Source organism: Psammomys obesus, unplaced genomic scaffold (genome assembly GCF_907164565.1).
Source record: "Psammomys obesus unplaced genomic scaffold, mPsaObe1.curated_primary_1811, whole genome shotgun sequence".
Taxonomy (NCBI): Eukaryota; Metazoa; Chordata; class Mammalia; order Rodentia; family Muridae; genus Psammomys; species Psammomys obesus.
Window position 1 is genome coordinate 28,854,238 of NW_026596040.1, and position 21,925 is coordinate 28,876,162.

At 41.1% G+C, this 21,925-nt stretch overlaps 1 protein-coding gene and 1 pseudogene across 7 annotated transcripts in view; one reads left to right on the top strand and one right to left on the bottom strand.

Moving 5' to 3' along the window:
- The window catches only part of Ldlrad4 (low density lipoprotein receptor class A domain containing 4), a 332,822-nt gene that overhangs the window by 246,449 nt on the left and 64,448 nt on the right, over nt 1-21,925 (top strand). The gene's annotated exons all lie outside the window — the stretch shown is intronic.
- The window catches only part of LOC129688050 (60S ribosomal protein L17-like), a 49,245-nt pseudogene that overhangs the window by 12,533 nt on the left and 14,787 nt on the right, over nt 1-21,925 (bottom strand).

Consider the following 21,925-nt stretch of genomic DNA (forward strand, 5'->3'; position numbering starts at 1 on the left):
ATCTATCTATCTATCTATCTATCTATCTATCTATCTATCTATCTATCATCTATCTATCTAATCTTTGCATAGCTTCTGATCAAATAAAGGAACAGCAATACAATTTCTGTCAATGTTTTTAAAAACTGTTCTAGTAAATTTTCTTTGAAGGAGTCCACGTTCCTTTCACCTTCCCACAATTCTACATCAAGAGCTAGTTCCCAGTCTCCCACAAATGAACCGTTCTCAAGTCTGCAGTGGTCTGTCTGTCTGTCTGCTCAGCTTGCTTTAGAAGGCTTCCCCATATTGGGAAACTGGGGGTAACTTGGCTTCGTACATGGCTATTGTGGAAGAAGCAGAAGAGAAAGCCCAGAGAGGAGGGAAGGAGAGGCAGATCACAAGACAAAGGCAGAACATTGTGAGTGATTCTGAAGGTTTTGGACCGGCAGGTGCACACACCCTTGGTACCTCCCTGAGGCCCTGAGGGTGCCTGGTGCCTGTGATCTCCACACAGACAAGCAGGCTAGGATCAGCTGCCACCATCCCCATCTTTCAGGTGGCATCTCCTTATTTGACCAGCTGCCCCGTAGCTTGCCTTGTGCTTTCTTTTGATTGTTATCTGGGACTAGCTGTAGCCTTCCTACAGCTCTTTCTGGGCTGGTATGCTCCCTCTCAGCTTCCTAATGACTGTCTACTTCCCTTTCTGCTCTAAGAAAAAAAACCCTCTACACCTGGCGTTTTACTTAATCGCTCATTGTGTTGCTCTGAACAGCCTACTTGGGCTTTCTCTAACAGCAGCCTTTTCACTCTGGGTGCCATCCTTTCCTCTTGCTAAAAGCACACCAGTGAAAACAAACTCCACAGACAACATGTGCACAGTACTTTGCATGTGCCAGGTGCTCAGCTGAGTTCCCTTTACATATGTTAGCCTCACATCACACTCTTACAGACCTTTGCTCCAAAGGTCACACATGAGTAGCAACTTTGGGCTGCACTGAAAAATAATTCTTTTGGTATTCAGTTCAGTTCTGCAGTAAATCTCCTACTTTCCTTTGGAACCACTTGTCCCTCCCTGTAACTGAACTTCATTTTTCATATTCACAAGTTCCAAAGGATTTTGTGAAGATTCGGGGTCTGAGTTTGAGATCTAGGTTGTAGAGGAATATTAATTCAGAACCTGGCTGTTCTGGCAAGAGATTACATCCAAAGACCTTCTAGGTCTGTGTGATCCCACTGGAGTACAAACACACCTTTAATCCAGGCAAGCAGATCTTAGCTCAAGGCCAGCCTGGTATAGAGCAAGTTTCAGGTAAAGAAAAGCTTAGATCCAGGCATGGTGGTGCAGCCCTTTAATCCCAAACAATGAATGTAAAGTTAGTTTGTAGAAGGAAGCACTGTGTTTGAAAGTGTTGTCAATTGAGTGGCAGAAACTGTGACAAATCAGAGAAAGACTTGACAGAATAGAATACACCCAACTCTAAGGAGAAGAGAGAGAAATGGGAAGAGCAACACAGAGACAAGAGGCAGTTTTACTGGCAGAGGTTTACAGAGAGAAGTTGAATGAGCGAACAAACTAGATAAAGGTGAAGACAGAACTAGCTAAAGAATGAGAAGACAGAAGATTAGAAAACCTTCCTGGAGTTAGTTTGAGGCCAAGCAGAACAATTCAGAGGCCGAAAGAAGAGTCAGATTGAATAAGTCAGCTGGGAAAGGAGTTTGAGCCAGAACAGCCAGGAGTTGAACCAGCCAGCCCAGATCTCAATAAGAACAAGAAAGGGTGAGCTCATTCAGCAGTTAGTCTCAGGCTGAAAACATTCTAGGCCTAGGTTAGATTGTATGAAGGCTAGAAGCTTCGAGGACTAGGCCTAGGTTAGCAGACAGAGGCGATAAGCCTCCAAGACAACAGCTGCAACAGGAGAGTAAAAGTTGATTTTACCCTAGGTGAAACCCAAGCTTCTACCCAATAGGCTGTGAGCTGGCGCTTCCACTGCTGATGTGTGGAGCACACTTTGAGGAGCGAGGATGACATTCTTGGCCATCATCCTGACTCTACAGCACTCAGAATTATAGTCAGATAGAAAACATGAGGCCCAGCTGTGGTTAGAATGATGGGCGATCAACATAGCATCCATGACTTGGAAACCCCTGATTAGAAACTGGAAACAAGTGGCGAATGGGGAGTGCATGCTCAAAGGGCCCATCGTCCGCCTCTGCCTCGAAGCACTTGCTTCTACCTGCCCTCATTTGGTGCCCCAGCTGTTTAGGCACCCTGCGCTGGCCATGTGTCCATTGTGCCACAGTGGTGTGCAGGCTTAGATTTTTCACCAAACCTTCTTTATTTAGGGTTCTGAAACACCTTTACCTCCCTTCCAAACCCTGCGCCCCTTCACCTTAGATAGGAGATCATCTTGTAACCTTTCTAATTTGTCCTAAAATGACTCTTATCACAAGTGTGAATAAAAGTAGTTCCCTCCCTTAAAGAAAGAGAAAAAAGATTCACAAGGTCAGGCAGGGTGGCACATGCCTCTAGTCCCTGCAGTGGGAGTTGAAGAAAGATAGCAAGTTCAAGACCAGCCTGGGCTAACAAGGGCAACAGTGAAAAAAGGACATGCTTGTCTGGTTCTTGTCTTAAGTAGAAAGCATGAGCTATTCATGACTTTTTTTTTTTTTTTTAATTTTTAGCTGCTTGTTTTTGTAGTTTAAGCAGGTTGAGGAAAATTTCTTTTTTCCCCACGAAGTTTTCTTCTTTTTTTAAATGAAGAGTGAGCATTGTAGTTTGATGAATGCTTTTCTACCTCTACTGAAGTGATAATATGGTTTAAAAGAAATATGCTAGAGCTTAATAGAAAGGTTAGTCAGTGGGCACTGGTTACAGATAGCTAGAGGAATTAAGTCTGGTATTCTATTGCCTAGTATACTTCCCGTAGATGACGCGGATTACGCATGTTGCCCAGATGAAAAGGAAAGCATTTTAATTGTTTCAGCCCCAACTAATGTCTAAGGAGACAGAGGTGTCTCCCTTGGTTTGAAGGCTATGTAGTGTAGGCATGTACTGAAGTGTCACATAATTTTATGCTTCTTCCTCCATATAGTCACATACCCACACATGTCTACACATGTATATGTTTGTTCTATGCTTACGATGAATTACATTGATTTCTTTTTGGATATTACATTAAAGTTCCAACCTAGTGACCATGATTTTTTTATATAATATACGTTTGTTCTGCTTATTAAGGTTCTACCAAGGAGTTTTGCATCTGATGTCTTTCTTATTGCAAGATGTTTATCATCTTTGGGTTTGGAATGATTAATGTTGGCTCTGGGGATTCCTTGAATGGTGGTCTCTTCCCCCCCTTTTTTTCTGGAATAATTTGGGTTAAGTTTTATTGTTTTTTCTGGATCTAGAATTTTATATGTGTATAAAATAGGGGTAGGTATAATTATTTATTAATATAGGCGGCTTCAATTTTTCCACCTTGTATTCACTATTATTGCGATTTATGTCTTTGGATGACTTTGTTCATTTTTCTCTAAGTTCTTAAACCCGTGTGCACAGAAGTAGCCACGAGATTCACCAGCTGTAATGGTGGCAAGGCCTGCAGCAGTCTGTAACCCCTCCTTTGGTGCAGTGACTGCTTTCTCCTGTCTTCTTCCTTATAAGCTACTTAGCCTTCTTAGTTTTGCTGATCATTTGAAATAACCAACTTTTTTCTTTGTTGACATTTCTCTTAGTGTTTCCCTACTTGTATTGATGTGTTTTTTCCTCATTTCCTTCCATTTACCTACTCTAGTGTTAATTTGCTCTTCGTTGTCTCCTTTCTTCCGGTAAGAAGTCGGGTCATCGAACCTCTCAGCACTGCTACATTTTCGTACCACAAATTTTGAGCTGCTTTCCTTCTGTTAACTCAGTTCAAAATATTAAATAATTTCCTAACGATTTCTCACTTGACACTTGCATTACTTGGAAAAGGCTCATTTTATCCCCCCCCCATCTGATAGTTTCTTAGCTGTCTTAATATTGTTATTTTAAAATTTAACTCTGTTGCAGTCAGACGATACACTTTGTAAACTTGTGTTAACTCTTAGCTCTTCACATAAACTCCACAAGAATGCCAAGTATCCTCTTGTTATGATACAGGATAGAGAACCTTTGCAGATTGTGGTTGGTTGGCGGGGTGCTTAAAATATCTTTTCTAGTTAAAAAGCATTATATTTCTATTAATAATTTAGCAGTTATCATTTAGCTTGTAAATAAAACCTATCCCACGGCCAGTTTCTATGAGAAAAATTTCCTAGAACACAGCTGCTTCTTGACCTTTTAATGGGTCATGTGTGACTGGGATTGTTGTTGTTGTTGTTTTTGCTACAGTGTTAATAACGGGACCCTTATAGAAGAAGCTCTACGTCTTCATTCAACTTGTTGTAGCCCCTCTTGAGAGAGGAGTTAAAATACTTCTGTAATAGTCAGGGTAGTTATTTCTTTCTTTGAGTCTATCTAGCTTTCCCTTATATTTTACTGTCCTGTTGACAGACACACATGCCTTTATGATTGCTTTGCCCCTGAGAAATTGACCCTTTCATTATAGTCAGTCATCCACTTTTATCCCTAGTGATACCTTTCCCCTCATGAAGTCTGTTGTATTTGATACTGATTTTGGCTACTCCCGTTCCCTTATTTACACTTTGTACTCTTTGTATTCTTATTTACATTTTGTATTCTTTCCACACAGGATTTTAGCCAAAAGGCCAAGCAACAATACACTGTGTGTACTTACGTGAGCCTGTTATAAACATTTGGCCAGTCTGCTTCCTTGCCTTTCTTCTTTACTCCCTAGTTTCCTTTTGCAAAATGTCTGCCTATCCATATAATTTTCAAACTGATCTGAAACTTTAATTTCTCAGCCTTCCCTGAAGGGTTGATAAAAAGTTGTTTTGAACCATTGCAAGAAAACATAATGTTCTCTCAATTTCTGGCCCAATAATATATTTGCTTTGATGAAGCTGTTTCTGAGATTTGTTAAAAGACTTGGACAGAGTCTAAAAAGGGTAAAAAGTACCTTCTGGAAATAGAGACAAAGATCTGCCTGGAACCTGAGGAAACTAAGGACCAGCACCAAGGTCAAAGTTCACTGTGGCCAGACTGTGGTGGAAAAGGTCTCCTGGCGGCATGCTATAGGCCAGTGGTTCTCAACCTTCCTGATGCTGCAACCCTTTAACACGGTTGGTCATGTTGTGGTGACTTCCACCGCCAACCACAGAATTATTTTGTTACTGCTTCATAACTGTAATTTTGTTATGAACTGTAATGTAAATCTGTGTTTTCCAATGGTCTTACGTGACACCGAAGGGTCACAACCCATAGGTTGAGAACGGGGTTTACTTTCTCTAGTAATTATGACGAAATACCTGAGGAAGGCAGCTTGAAAGAGAAAGAGTTCATTTGGCTCCCAGTTCGAAGGCGGGGAAGTCACCACTGCAGACACCTGAAGTGGCCGGTCACAGTGTGTCCACAAGCAGGAAGCAGAGAGCAACAAGCGCTAGAGCTCGTCCTGTTTTTCTGTTTTGTATGGTTGGTGGTTAGAATGTTGATCCAGCTCAGCTAACCTAATGCAGAAACTCTCTCACAGGACTCTCAGGCCTTGTTCAGGGATTTGTCTCCAAGGCAATTCTACATCCTATCAAGTTGACAGTCAGTAGAAACCAAATTGCAGTATGTTTAATGAGGATTTTATTTTTTTCTATGTACATGGGTGTTTTGCCTGCATTCATATCTGTGTGAGGGTGTCGAGTGCCCTGCAATTGTATTTACAGACAGTTGTGAGCTGCCATGTAGGAGCTTGGAATTGAACCCAGGTCCTCTGGAAGAGCAGATGGTACTCTTATCCACTGAGCCATCTTTCCAGGTCCCGAGCCCCTGCAGTATGTTTAATCTTGATCACAGTCTCATCTTGATTTCCTTGCTCATAAGACAGGGATATTAATTTGTATCATAAAGCAACACTAAGCAATCATTTTAAAGACTAGAACATTATAGTATAAATCCATGGATTTTATTTTCTGTCACATATTTTTTTGAGTTTATGGGGTGCCATTGAACATTTTGATTCCTATAAATTCTTTTGTTATCACGTGAAAAGCCTCTCTTGGGGAAGTTTGTTCTGATGAGAGTTTGAGCCTCAGGTTTATCTGCTTAGTGATGTCTTAGGAAAGAGTTCGGGGCCCATGTTTTTGTGTTTCTTTAATTCTTCTTGAGAAATTAAGTTTCCCTTGGTGTAAGTTTTGATTTTGGCTGGAAATTTTCTCTCCCCACTATAAAGGGTGAGAAAAGAAAAAAAAAAAAAGAAAGAAAGAAAGAAAAAAAGACAAGTGGCATCTGCCAAGAACTCCTCAGAGCAGAGGGGTTGCTCATGCGCACTCGCGGGAATGCTAACAGCTTGTTGGGAAATCATTTAATGTCTTCCCAAAACCACTTTATTCTGGGGCCTCTGAAGAGACTAGAGGTCCAAGAGCTAACTGAATGAATACAATGACCCACCTTGTGGTCTGCTGTACATGAGTTTGAAGATTGGCTGCCCCAAAGAAAAACTTATTAAGGTAATTTACTTGCCATTAAATAAGTTTGATTTCATTTTAAAAACGCACACAAAAATTGATCTTCCCGCGAGAGGATCTAGAACTTGCAGAAGTGGATTTTTCTATTTTGCTAGTAGAAAAGCCAGATGTAAGCTCTTCTTGTTTCTGTTTCTTTCACTACAGAAAGCTCCTAGGTATGTGTTGCAGATAAACAAATTATTTTCTCCCACCATCTTCAACATAATCTGCAATATTCCTCAACCCCATATCTTCCAGTATTTATTACTGTTATATAATGTCTGCATTTTCTTCTTTGTCCAAATGGAATTACAAACGAAACAAGCAATGTGATAGTCAAATTTCAGTGGAAGGAAAAAATATTACACCACAAGTTTGAGGGTTAATATACTGGCATTTGCATGATTTTCTAATTAGAGCTTAGAGTTTGTACATTCAATAGGTAAAGAATTCATTGCTTAATAATAATTCTTATATATAGATATATAAAAGAAATCTCTAGTTCATGAAAAATAATCATAACTAGAACAACAAATAAGTGTCCTGACATAGGACCAGGTGGCTGTTTCCTGGGCTCGCATGGGCAGCTAAACCTTGAAGATCTCTGTCACTACCACTCCTAGACAGCTCTAGGAGCCCTGGCTTCCTGAGGGTTGGGGAGGATTGGGTGATGGTTAGCACTGGCATGATAAAGCTCCCTTTGGCTCAAGAACAAAGAAGGCAGATGTGTAGTTGAAGTATACACAGTGGGCTGTGGCAGAGGTTGGGTAAAATGCTGTGTTCTGTTTGTTTTTGTAGCAAATCCCTTAGATTTAGCTGTGTCTGTCTTTTGTTAAAACGACAAGTTTTCAAAACTCAATATGAGATGGGAGCCAAGGAACTCAGACCTTTGTAACTTTCTGTTTAGTTTCCAAGATAAAGTAGATTCATGTTTGAAGTCAAATGGACATTAAATAAGCTTGTGATTTGGTATCTGTGGGGTGCTGGTATTTGCAGATGTCTGCAGGTGTTAGGACAGGAACAAGGGAAACAGGCAGCAGAGCACATTTTTTTCTGGAAAAAAATTACACGTTCCAAATGCATCATAGAGAACCCCCTCTCCAGAATTTATTCCTAAAGTCACAAATCCTGGTTGAGAACGGGAGATGTGTTTGTGCTCTGAAACTGTTACATATATTTGTAGCTTTATACATGTATTTAAAGCAATCTCTGGGACCTCAGCCGTGCTTATTAGTCTGCGTCAGTAGTCAGTGGCTCTGCTGAGAACAGTTGAGAAGGAAGACCCTTGGCCCCGCGGCACTCTCTTCTCAGGTGTCTTGTGATTGCTGGCAAGCTTGGCCATTCATACCTGGGGACTAAGCAGGTTTGTGGCTGGCCCCTTTGCTGCGAGTAGACTTACAGAGATTCCATGCCTCGGGCTAGAATCTGTAATGCCAGCATGGTCCCTCCAGAATGCAAGTGTCTATCGCACACTTCTGAAACGAGTCAGACGTCAGCAGGCATCCCTGCCAGATTATTAAGTTCAGGCCCCCATCTTGGAAATGTTGGGGAAAATATTATCATGTACGCGCCATTCCACTAGAAGTTTAGACCAACTTACAGAGATAAACACTCAAGAAAGCTCACTAGAACAGGTGTGAGCGACATGTGCACCAACAAGTAATCAGCTTTTGTGTCCTTCAATGCCTGCCTGTGCCGTGCATAAGACCTAAAAATGGTTCACATTATTCCTGCGATTCAGAAAATTTGGATTTAGGTGAATGCCAGCAATGGGAGGTGAGCATACACCTTATAGAAAGTCATATATTATATACATTTAGTGGAAGCAGGGTGTGCTCACTAGCTTTATGTCAACTCGACACAAACTAGGGTCGTCTGAGGTGGCGGAGTGTAAATCGACAATGCCTCCATATGGTCCAGTTATAGGCGAGCCTGTAATTTCCTTAATTAATGATTGATGGGGGAAGCCTCAGCTCAGTGTGTGTAGGGGCTGCCTCTGGGCTGACGGTTTTGGGTTCTGTAAGAAGGCAGGCTCAGCAAGCTCATAAGTGGCACCCCTCTGTGGCTTCTGTATCAGCTCCCACCTCCAGGTTCTTCCCTGTCCTGATTTGTCAGTGATGTACTACTTGAGGAAGTGCAAGCCGGATAAACCCTTTCCTCCTACATCTGTTTTTGGTCCTGGCGTTTCATCATAGCAATAGAAACTCTGAGACATATGGCTGTTGCTGAGGTGCTATTCTGCCTTGGGCCTGTTTTCCTGGCCTGTTTTCTTTTTCCCAGCAAGGGTGGTGCAGTGGGCTGGAGACATTTTTAGTGTGCCATGGAGTCCAGTTGTTGATTTTGTTAATAGGGTAAACAGAACTCCTTTGACACCATAAATAGCAGAAGCTGTGTTCCACCCACCTCCCAAGCAAGGATGATATTTGAAGCAGGAATCGAGCCTTGAGCTTAATACAGTTACAGACCTGAAAGGAAAACAAAGACATGTTTTCAGGAGACAGAAGGTTGTGAAATCAGCCCGGCAGTAGACACAGAGGTTGGTTTTTATCTTGAGTGGCACTAGGAAAGAATTGATCGTTGTTGGCGGCAGTGAAGTTCATGTGCAGTTACAAAGCATTTACAGAAAAAAAAAGAAGGAAACACAAAAACCAAAACATTGTTTTCTCTTAAGTGGACTGGAAGGGAAGGGTGGTCAGAGCTTAAAAGGGCAAGCGGACATTTAAGCTAATGTCTGGACCAGACTGGTAAGCATCTAAGGACAGAGAGTGGTCGTGTATGGCAGTGCCATTCTCCTCAGGAAGGGATCCTTCAGTGTGTTCAGAGGCTGCCAAGACCCGGCAGCCCCTCGAAGCTGAACCTTGTCGAAGCGCTTCAGAATGTGGCTGTTCTGTGTATCTGTATGTGCGTCTCATGTTTTCTGAGTTCCTGTTTGAGCAGCCATTGCTTTTTATAGTGGAAGGCATCATTAGGTAAAACTTTAATCCAAATTTCTTAGAACACAGACTTTCTTAGCTCCGAGGTTTTAATGGCCAGACAATTCATGTTTAATCAAACAGTTTCCTTATCTGGGAGAAGAGAGTGACATTAATGTCAGACTCTTAATGGTCCCCACTGATTGCCCCAATGCATAAATTCTGGCCACTGCTGGCAAAGTGTGTGAGGGAAGATGGTTGCCCGTGTGGAAAGGTCTCTTGTTTCTAAGTTTGCTCTCAGTGTCTCTCTATGCAGCAGGTTAGATATGCCCAAGAACAAGTGCTTTGCTTCATATACAAAGAGGAAAAAGGACTCTCTGGAGCCCTTGTTCTTCAGTGTGAACTTCTACATAAACATGTCACTTTGGCCAAGCTAAAATGTATATTAAATCTCTAGTTGAATCCTTGTTAGGATTAAGTGCTAAATTTGTGTATCAGGAACTATTCAGTGACCCTATAGAGAGGCGAATGAGTTCTTCTTCTATACAGTCCTCTAATTTGTTAGAATTTAATGGCTTTTTTTTTTTTTTTTGAGTGATGTGAGTCTTTCCAGAAGGAACACTGATCACTCTATTCCATGACTTTGGAGTAGTGCACTTTGTGAGTCACTGAGTTGTAGGGGTAGAGGAGGGTGGGGTGAACGATGGAGCAGGAAAGAGACGGGCGACGTTAAGGGATTAGAATTATAAATGTGTGACATCATGTCTAGCGAGTGCCTGCTGTGCTCAGGCCATAGTGCCAGTAGGACATGGGGAGGTGCTTGGAATTCAAAGACCTCCTCCTGACAGGTAGGGAAAGCCACACGAGTGAGACTAGGCATGTGAGAGCCTGCTAAGTAAGAGAGAGTTGGTTTCCCTTGGAAAGTCAGAGCAGCAGGGTTATTCTAAGCCCAGCATCGTGCCTACTGCCAAGGAGTCATACAGAGCTAGGATGGAATCTAGTGGCAACTGGGAAGGATTGCATTCTGGAATTATTTAATAGCAGGGTTATCTCAGAGCAGAGATGAAAGGACCAAGTTCCGTTGTTTTATATTTGGTGATTTTACAAGCCCCACAGCTGTTTGATATAACTGGACAGTTCTGGTGGGCATCCTGGCACAAGTGATATTTTGGCCATGCTCACTAGTTCCCACCAGCAATAAGGCAAACACTTAGTCTGAGCAGATTAAGCCCAATGGGGAAGTGGGGAGGCATTCGGCTTCCTTAATGCACAGTTGCTGAACTGACTTAGCAAAGGGTGATGGTTCTCTCCCCTGACTCAGTGATGGACTTGCTAAGGGTCTTACGGGATGTCACAAAGTTACTGTCACTGCGGGGCTATGAAATAGCTGCCTGCAGAGACAGTTAAACTAGGGACTCTGACTCAATTGTTGGCTAGGTTCCTCTTGAGGGGGGCCTCTGACGGAGAAATGTTTGAAATGCTAGTTGTTGAGGTACAGATATGCACCAATGTAGGATCTATCTATCTATCTATCTATCTATCTATCTATCTATCTATCTATCTATCTATCTATCTATCCATCCATCCATCCATCCATCCATCCATCCATCCATCCATCCATCCATCCATCCATCTATCTATCTATCTATCTATCTATCTATCTATCTATCTATCTATCTATCTATCTATCTATCTTCATCTTGAAGTTTTGTGATGTTAGGTAAGATTCCCACAGATGTTGGGATTTATAGTTCTCATGCCTTAAAACAATGTGCCTCTTTTTTGATGAATTATTTTCTGTTACTAGCTTTATTTGTTAAGTCATTCTCTGAAGTAAAAGGGCAGAAAGGTGGGGTTTGATCCCTTTAAGATCCCTTCAAGATTTTGTTGTTGTTGTTGTTATATCTTGAAGTTAGTATTGAAACACCTGAGCTTTTTTCCTTCTTCTTCTGAAAGCTAAAACTGTTCAACACTTTTACACAAGACACTTGATGAGAACGATGTCTTCCATTTATTGGGAATCCCACTAGTGCTTACTAGTGTGGGTCTACTTTATTAGTACTTAATAAATATTGGTACAGTGCAAGGAAAAAAGCCCATACCGACATCTTAAGGTGGGGCTCTCTTCATCACCTCATGAGTTCTACGGGAAATGCTTGCATTCCCAGCTTCTCAGAGTAGGCCTCCGCTTTCTCAGCTGATGCTGGTGTGACCCTGACAGTGATGTCCTCTTTGGTAGCGCTGGGGTGGGGGCTGCTTGGTATGATAGTCTGGTGTTTCAGAAAAGCTATGAAGATGAGAACTATTTGTATTTTCTCTGAGACACAGAGGGAGGCACGGTGGCAGCATCTAATTTACTATGCTCCCTGCTGACGGTTTTTTAACACCCTGTTGATTTTGTTAAACATTCTTAATAAGAAGCTGGAGTTTTGTGTAGGCTAAAACCATAATAAAAACATCTCTCTTCTCAAGAACAGCAAAAGTATGCACACAGTAGGCAAATTGGCATAAGGTGGAGGAGTGTGTCCTTGTCACAGCCTGGAGCTCAATGTTGGGAAGGGCAGAGGGGCATCCAGGCAGAGTGCTTAGTATTCCCAAGGAAGGAATTACATGTGAGGTACCAAAAAGACTAGTTTGTTTTACTTAATAAGCATTTAACTCTAATAATTCGTGTTTTAAGTATCTGAAGAAAGGGAACTAAATCTGAGTTGTTGGGCTGGATAATAAAACACAAAAGAGGCTGGGACTGTGGTCGATGACAGATGACAGAGTCCAGAGAGAAGAAAGTGAGATCATCAAGGAAGAACTAATAGTTCTCCCCGCATATAAGTTAGTTAAGCCAATGGCAGCTGGGCTGGCTAGAAGGGCTTCGTCAAGTCTGTGGACTTCATAAGCTTCTGACTTTTTCTCTTCTTGCTGTGGAAACCAGTAACAGAATGATCAAGAAGACAGTTTTGCCCTTGAATTTCACTAGGTTAAATTTTGGGCCCTGCCATGTCCACGCTGAGGGAACGTGTACAGTGACTTGACTTCTCTGGCCCACGTTCAAGGTATAAAATGAAGATGAACCCCCACCCCAACACTGGTTATGCCTCTGCCTCAGATTGTGTAATTTTAAGTTAGAAAAAAAATATTCATCATTGGCATCGAGGTGAGGAATAAAATGTTATAGCAGGGAGAACAATGAATAGTTTCACAATGAGTTTATAAAATATGTATTCCTATAGAAATGCACTTCAAATTTAATGAGAAAGTGGTTTCATTCATAGAATCTGTTAGTTTCTGTAATGAAGAGAAAGCTAGAATGAGAAAAATCTTTAACTGATGGGTGTTATATAATTGTGATAGATGAAAAAAAAAACAAATTCTTGAGCTTGTTATGAATCTGTGAAAACACTTGACACTGGAAGATACTCAGTGCTTGGAATTAATCAAAGCCTGAGAGTGTGGAGGAAGACGTGAATATTATAAATGTGCTATGGTTAGCAAAAAGAAAATGTTCCAGATAACAGAGATCCAGCCTAGTTTGGTTTCCATTTTGGTATGCTCCTTTCGTCGCTGCCTTCAAGTCTCCTGTGATGTAAACAGATGCTGTCACCCTGAGCTAAGGCCCCTGGCCACACTGCTCTTCTATCAGGCCTCCCTGCAGCGATGTGGCCACTGGTTCTTATCTATCCAGCCCTAAGGATCAGTCTTTGGATTGGAGGTAGCAAAGCACTAGACATGTCTTTTTTCCCAGGTGCATCACCATAAATTTCCTGCGTGTCTCTAACTGGCTGTACCACCACTGAGATCACACCCATAACTCTTAGCAGGAAGTAATTTTTTATTTCACTTCCCCTCGTTAATGACAAAACAGGGTCATTCTATGCGACCCTCGATCTCTATTATCTTGCAGTGAGCAACACTGGGGCTTGCTGGGTAAAATGACAGGAAGTGTGTCCCATACAGTGCTAAGGGTTCAGGGTCGCCTTCTAAAGGTGCATCGGTTAAGTAACTGTGGCTGTTTCCTACTGCAAAGCTCTGCTTTATGTTTCCACTGTGCAGCATTCATTTTTATATGCCCCCAGACAGGAATCATTTGTGGATGAAGAAGGGTGAATGCTGGGAGGTGGCCCAATCCATAGCTTTCATGGAGTGTGTATGACAGAGCAGGAGCCAGAAGTTGTTCTGAGAGCTCTTGCTTGTGGACAGAGCAAGAGACAGAGAGGAGAGATGTTTTGCAAGTAGGTGAGACTGTGTAGAGTTTGGTGAAATGAATGATGTTAGGCAAGTAAACAGGAGGCATCACCGCATGCCTGATGATGGGACATGGGTGACAAGCATGGAGACAGACGGGAGTTCTCTGCCAAAGGAGAAAAACGGCAAAATGGGCAGGACCCATTTCAAGGTGATCTTCCTCAGACAGACCAAGAAGCCTGTGTTGGCGCAGCACCTGGGCCTGTGAAGCTGGAGGGGTAAATGAATGAGTCTACTAAGGTGATAGACAGGTCCATGGTGCCCATCGGCTAGTAGAGGTGACTCCCACATCATTTTTTGTAAGACTTCCTATGGCTACTGATAGAATGGAGACCCAGAGATGTTGGAGGAAATGTCCCTTCCCCCTTCTTGAGCCTGTGTCTTGCCCCTTCTCATCTTTTCTTTCTTGGACGGATTGAAAGGCCTGAGCATTATCTTTTAACTTGGATTTATGCAGCTTTGAAAAGAAAAATCTTAACATTTCTGTAGCCCCAGAGGAGTCTTGATTCTACAGCCCAGCCCCCCTTCCTTCTGTCTTCTCTGGAGGTCTCTGTATTTTGGTTTCTGTGTTTGGAGGCCAGGTTCTTTGTATGAATGACAGCTGCCCAGGTGGCACCTGGAGGTCCTTTGTATTTTCTCCTCTTCTTGCCCATTGCACCTCAATATCAGATGATGATGTTCTTTTAATAGGGGCAAAGAAGGAGACAGAACCTTAATTTGACTGGTTTTACCCCACATGAGACATGTCTGCATGTAGTTGTCCACTGAGTTTCGCTTTGGGACCTTTTGGGTTTTATTTGCTTATTTTTTCCCTCTTCTTTGCTAAGACAAACTCAGAGTCACTATGCAAAAAGAAAAAAAAAGGCATAGGGTTCGATTGAAAGTAGCTAATAATCATTTCATTTTGTCCATTTACTCTATGATATTGCTTACTTAAGATTTCCCTCATCCTCTGTTTTGATTTCAGAAAGGATCTAAAAATGATAACAAATTAGTCTTTTGATATTACATACGTGTGGTAAATGTGATATTCTAGTTGTGGCAAAATATGGGCAGACCTGGAACGGTATTAAAATTGTTTATGAGTGAGAAATAGATGGGGGAAAAATAAAAAAGACAGCTTGTGATTTGTTCAGTATCACTTAGCAACATCAATATTTTTGTCTGCAAATAACAGTCTCCTGTTGAGTGCATGATGGAAATATTTGTACACTTGCATGTTTGTGACCTTGTACACAGTTCCTCTAAAGCAGACAGAAGGGCCATTTTGGTTGTTGTTGGGTTTACAGCACTTACTTTGGGTGTCTAGACTCTGCTTATACCGACAAATTGTCTGAAGATGTGAGACAAGACTTTTAAAAATGGCATAAAATATGCCTGCAGACTCTTTGCTTAAAATTCAATTAAGTCACAAAGCTAGAAGAGTTCTGAATTAAAAGAACATGTTTCTCCTAAAATAATTGTTTGCACGACTTGAACAGCAGCTTTTCCTCATCAGAAGTTGAAACATTATGTTCCCTGAGCTGTGCCAAGAACAGGCATGGTGCCCATTAATAGTGGTGGGACTTAATTAATCTCCAGCACTTTGATTCCTTTATTATCTAGATCCTGTTGGTAATGGTGTCTGCCTGCCGTTCACATGAAAATGAAAGCTTTGGCCCACCACCAGCATGTTGTGGTTTGTGATTAATTCGAGTCTTCTACTGTAGTATTAACACACGGGGGGAATGAGGGTTGGTCTTTTAAGTGCCTTCTGTGATCTACAGCATCGGTTCTCAACCTGTGGGTTGCCACCCTCTGGCAAGTCAAATGACCCTTTTATAGGGGTCACTTAAGTCCATTGGCGAACACAGACGTTTCCATTATGGTTTACAACAGCAGCAAAATTACAGCTAACTGTGATTTTTGTAGCAACAAAAGTGATTTTATGGGCGGGGGTCATCACAACATGAGGAACTATAGCAAAGGGTCTTCTGGCCTTGGGGAAGTTGAGACCCATTGCCTTAGAGCAAGTGTAGTTAGCTGAAGCACTCCTATTACAAGATAGAGATAGATAGTCAATACATCTTTACTGATGTTGTCATTTGTGGAGTAAGTAATAGTAAGACTACTGTTCAAAGCCCAATTTTTTTTTCTCTCTCAGTATGCTTTATTTCTTATGAACATTCTAGTCACACAGCTAGAGTATGATGCCTTTATCTTATCTCAGTTGTGTTTTCCTCTATGCCTGAACAGATAAAATAACATTATTTTCTCTACTTCTCTGATATCTGACACACAGGCACTCTATAAATGCTTATTGTATCAACCAACCAACAAATAATTCATAGGTCGTACAGAACATTTCAAAAATTTTACATTTTCACCCATTTGCTCAAGGTCAATTGTTTTGTTAGAAATTATGATCAAAGTCTAAAATTAGCTTATAGTAGTATATATAAATGATAATGTAACTGGTTCATTTTACAAATTTTTGTTAAATAATAAAAGGAGTAAAGAAATCTGAAATAAAGTAGTTGTATATTTCAGAAGTGTTATGTTAATCATTTAATTTGAAGTATGACATTAAGCAGGGCTATTTTGCTTATTAGGTCTTCAAGTGGTCAGACCTAATCTTAAAGAGGTCATGTATAGAAATGTGTAGACACCATCTGCACGTGAATCTGTTTATGCTAAGTTCTTGCCCAAAGTTAAAAAAATGTTTTTAAATTGATCTACGTAATCTTGGGCTGCCATGACTATTGCCTCATTTAGTAATACTTCTTTAGCACAAACCAATGTGAATAATTTCTACATTTGTATAGTTTCAAATGCTGATAAATCTATGATTTATGTAGATACTCCAGTGGGTGGTATGGAGAAAGAGTACAACTCATCTTTAAGCATAGACTGTACAGTGTGACTTTCTTCCACATCTATAGAATGAAAAGTGGTAGGGAGTAGGGGTAGTAAGATTGACAGTAGGGAAACCTGACAAACTCTGTCATGAGCAGGTATTATCAAAGAGCACATGGTGAGTGGTGTTAATAGCTGCACATATGTTGTGGAGATATGATGTGATGACATGATACTTTGCCTTTGCTGTCATCCTCTGGTACAGCTAATACCTTGGCGGCTGGGTAGCTTTGTAGAATTCTCTTGCATTGGAGTTTATCTGCCTTAACTGAAGTCAGGGATGTCAAGCCTGTCCTATTAGGCCAAACATGTCTCATCTGAACTCACTGTAGTCAGACAAAGGCATGGGTGAAAAAAAAAAAAAACTTTAACGTGTACAAATTGAATGACATTTGTTTGATTCAACATATATCTCACTAATAACGATAAATTCATAGGTGAGAACTAAGGTCTCTGAATTGGGAAAATAAGGCATGGTGCTTGGCATTGCATAAGCCCAGAGTATAAACCTCGATCAAATAACCACATTGTCAGAAGAAGAAATAAAAAAAGAATTATTTCTTACTTAGAGAACAAAGAAACTTCTTGAACCATTTTTGGAATTAAGCCGGCCTTTTAAGAGAAACTGTTTTCAGAAGGAGAGGATGTGTTCGAGGGAAAGGGAGAAGGTGTTGAAATGTTTTAAATAACCCACAATGGGGGCTGGATGTTGTGGATTACATCCTGGCACCTGTGTATCGTACTGCATCGAGACTACATGCTCTCAGTGATTTATTTCTGTGGTGACTGGCCTTACAATGCTGCAGGGCTTGTTGCTGTGCCCAACCCTCTATGGAAACAAACACAAAAACAAGCAAAACCTACCCCATTAGAGTATGATTAATGTACACTATCAATGTACATGAATGATGAAAAGTAAGCATGGACAATGCCAAATTTTATATCAGGCTCAAGACAATGATAAGGCGCCAGACTTTGCTTATACTGTGAAAGGCATCCTTAATCCAAGCCTGATCTCAAAAACCAGCACCTAGGATAATTTCCTAGTTGGTTACGGTCATACACACCCGTATTCTAGAGCTGGAGAGACCAAGGCTAGAGGAATTTAAGTTGCAGGACAGCCCATCCTATGTAGAGATCAAGAATTACTAGGAAGTGAGCTTTAAAGTGTGAGACACTTAGCAGCTTCCGTGTGGTAATCCCTATCTGTCTTGCTACCATATCGCCATTATTATCACCCCACTTAGACTTGGATAGCTGAGTATCCAGGTACCAATACACCAAAGTCTTGATGGCCAGTCTTGTCGTTTTCAGTCTGATTTAGAAAAAAGTAAAATAAAACAGAAATAAATGTAATTCTTTTTGAGGCGTAGGGATGTGTTACATAATGGACTATTTCACAATTGAAAGGGATTGTTTGCAAACTTAGGTTGACACTTTTAAAGGTGTTAGAGTGGGGCCCTCTGGGAGGCTGTCTATTGATCGTGCTGCCAGCTCCTAGACAGCCAGTGCCAAATTTATCTTCATGTCACATAACTTGTGTGTTCATCCAAGCTGGTTGAAGGACCTAGGCTTGTGGACCAGGGTGAATGTAACAGGCTCACAGGACAGTAATGGGCTGTTGTTACACATACTGTCCAGCAGGTGTCACTCTGCCAGAGGGAAACGGTAGATGATGTTTTTGTTTGTTTGTTTTTTGTTTGTTTTTTTGTTTGTTTTTTGCCCAGAAGGAAGGTGCATCTTTGAGAGGTCCACTGCCCCACCCCCTTCCCCTGCCATCTCAGTTGGCTTCTCTGACAAGCAGGAGCAAGCTCTCAAGGTAACATAGAAGGAGACACCTCCGAGGACTGATATGAGACCTAACACACTACTCACTCACCCCAGCTGACTCATACAGATATGGTGGTGGTAACAGAAGAGAAAGTGGTATCTATATGGAGAAAACCTAATCAGCTGGTGGAACTCACTGGATGAGAACAGCCAATGCCTTTCCCTAGTAGGGTAGGTTCATAAATGACTTCAATAAACAATACTTTTTGGCTAGCTAAAAGGCTCCCATATACTCTTCGTGTCTTTCTGGGTAATATTCTACATCAGCACTTTTTGCTTGGAAATGCAAAATAATTTTTACACTAAGCATATTATAACTAAGAAAACATATAACAGTATGATACACAAATGAGAATTTATACCGAGGCTTTCTTTTATACTTATATTAACAAGTTTAATCAAGAATAAACATAGCATAATCTTGATTTCTCCCTCAGCATATTAAGAGACCAGGGCAAGTGGAGCAGGGCCTCACAGGATTGTGAAGCATTTCAGCTATCCAGTTAATACTTTCTTAGACATTTCCTTCTGGGTCCAGGAACTGAAGCATGTGTCTGTCGCTAGGTGTGTGACTGCTACCCCTAAAATGTTCAGTAGCACCCACTATCTACTAGCTGACTATCAATGCAACCTATAAAGATGAACCATATGAACATTTTGATAGCCACTGATCACCAGTGACTATAATGGAGTCATTGGCAATTTAAGATAAAAGGAAATGTTTTCTTTCATTTTGTTTTCCCTCAAGAAATATAGTTGAACAAGGAATAGCAAAGTGGGGCTTCATTAGGTGATTGGAACAAGGCTAGATGGCCACTTCATCACAGGGGTCCCTGAAAGGTTGCTAGCTGCTTGGAAAATGGTATAAGAAACATTCACAGAAAAATGGGTGCATAAGCCAAGCTACTTTTATAATTGGCTAATTACACAGAATGACTAATCTTTAAAAAGTATGACAGGATTTGTCTCTTTTTCTAGAGTTGAAATATAGCTATTTCATGTATATGCATATACTCGCATAGCTGAGTATATTTTCATATGTCTGTATAGTCCATACGTACACAGATGTATACACACTTGCATGCATACACACACACTTCCATACTGCTTCCTATTTTATCAGAACCAAACCGTTTGAACTTGGCAAATGGCTTTTTTAGTGACCTTGAGTATGTCAGCTCTTGTCCTGACCTTGTCTTCCCCATCGCAGCTGTTGGCTTAAAATATGTGATGCCTCTTCCACCTGCCAAATCATGTAATTTGGCAAGACTCTGTGTTATCTGGGCAGTGCCTTAACTGTCTTCTAACCAGGATGTGCAGCCTTGGGTGTGAGGTAGCCTATTGCCATGTCAAGAAGGACTCTCTTGCCCTGGTCCTTTGTTCTGATCATTTTGTTACTGTGGTTTTCATACTGGGGTTTTTAATTTTTTTTTTTAAAGCTTTTTACAGTCACTGTTTGGAGACTGTGCATTCCTGTGTTCCTTCTCTGCTTTTGTTTTTTTCTTTTAAAATATATGTTGTTTAAAAGAAATATAGGAGGCAGGGACTTTGTTTCAGTGAACTAAAGCCCTCAGTAGGTAAAAGGATTACTAAGTGTCCCTCTGCTTTGGGGCATATTTTCATGAGTCAGTCAGTTCCCAAATACTGTAGGTGAGGTTACTGAAAGGAAATCTATGACAACCCACATCTCTACAAGTCAGGCTGGCTGATGGCTTGACATACAGCTGAGCAGAAATCCTCAGACCTTCCGAATGATAACTTCTCACCTGTTAGACTATAAATATTGCCTGGTGCCATTCATCGCATCGTAAGATGGGAACCTCCGTGCTGCTGGGATGAGGTGAGACTGGCATGTCTCGCAGTGGCCTCCATAGACTTGCATTTAGGTCATTCAGTGAGTGACTTAAGGAGCTTTACAGCAGTGAAGGGACAAGAATGGAACATTTCTCTCATTAACGACTTAAAAAAAATATCTGAACTTTGAATTTTAAAAATTTAAAACTTGTGATTATGATCTTTTACCCAGAGACCCAGACATCAGGTTTCACCTTGATCTTCTGTGAAAGGGTGTGTGAGCCTGACTGCTTCTAGCCTTAGTCTTTTACGCTAAAGGTACTAAGGAAAAGCACTCCAGTTTCTATTTCATTGTCAGGCCTTCAGGAAGGTATAGCTCTTGTTAATATGGTCACTAACAGTTCAGGAAAGGGAGTGCAGTACTGTGGTTAAGGCTTCCAACAGAAGGGTCTGCAAGTCAGTTATGAGCTGGTTGATGCTGCATCGATGGCTCTCTCAATAAAGGAAAGACCTCTACGTGTGTGTGAGAGAGAAATGTGAATAATGAGCATAGTCCTGAGTTCTATGCATCCAACCTCTGTGATCTCAGCAGTCACCCATGTGGCTCTCAGGCTCTTTGCATATAAAAGTCTATGATTGTTGTCATTGTGTCTATGACTGTGGAATGAAGACTCTTTCAGTTTCTTCCTCCTACTGTCTCAGGAAACATCCTAGGTAGATATTAAACACTATGCCCTAGATATTCTTCAGGCTTTTTTTTTTCTTTTTAAGTTAGAAAGACTTTAAAAAAAGATTTTAAGTGTGTGTGTATGTGTGTGTGTGTGTGTGTGTGTGTGTGTGTGTGTGTGTGTGTGTATGCCTGTCTCTGTGTATGCACATATGCATGCAGGTGCTTACAGAAGCCAGAAGAGGGCACTGGATCCACTAGAACTGGAGTTTCAAGTGGTTGTGAGCCGTCAAATAATGGGAACCAAGCTGGTGTCCTCTAGAAGAGCAGGACAGTGCTGAGCCTTCTCTTCAGACTCACTTTGAAAGACTTTAAGATTTTTAAACTGAAATAAACACGTGAAATTATTTTGACAGCAATAGCAAGATAATCAGTTTTATTTGCTTTTTTTTTTTTTCTTCCTACAATGGGTTTCTTTTGAAATATCTTAATGTCCTTTACCATAGTACTTTCCCTTACATCATAGAAATTTGAACATTTGGACATTCTCAATGAGACATAGATGCACACTTTAAAACGCCTTAAGATCTTCCACTCAACTGAAATTTTAGCACCCATTTTCTATGGGAGTAAGTGAGGTAATTAAGAGAGTACTAGAAAAAGAGGTGCATGAGAAAATGAATAGCTTCTTCTGGGTGATTAAAGGCTTCAGCTGACACCCTTGATGAGCAGCCTTTTGCTGGAAGTGTACTTCATCATCTTGAGTGGTATCTTGATTGTAGCTTGTGAACATGTTCCAACAAAGGTGAATGTGAGGAGACCCATTCACAGACAACTATGCCGAATCTTAACTTGTATTTGATGCAGGGTTTATCCACATGGCTCCTGAACTTTATGAAACTCCAGGTTTACTTCAGTGATACATGCAGTATGGAACATTCAGTGTGAACCTGGATCTAGTCTTGAAGGAGTTGAACCTCTAAGTTGTGATTTTTGACTTCTTCAGTAATTCTAA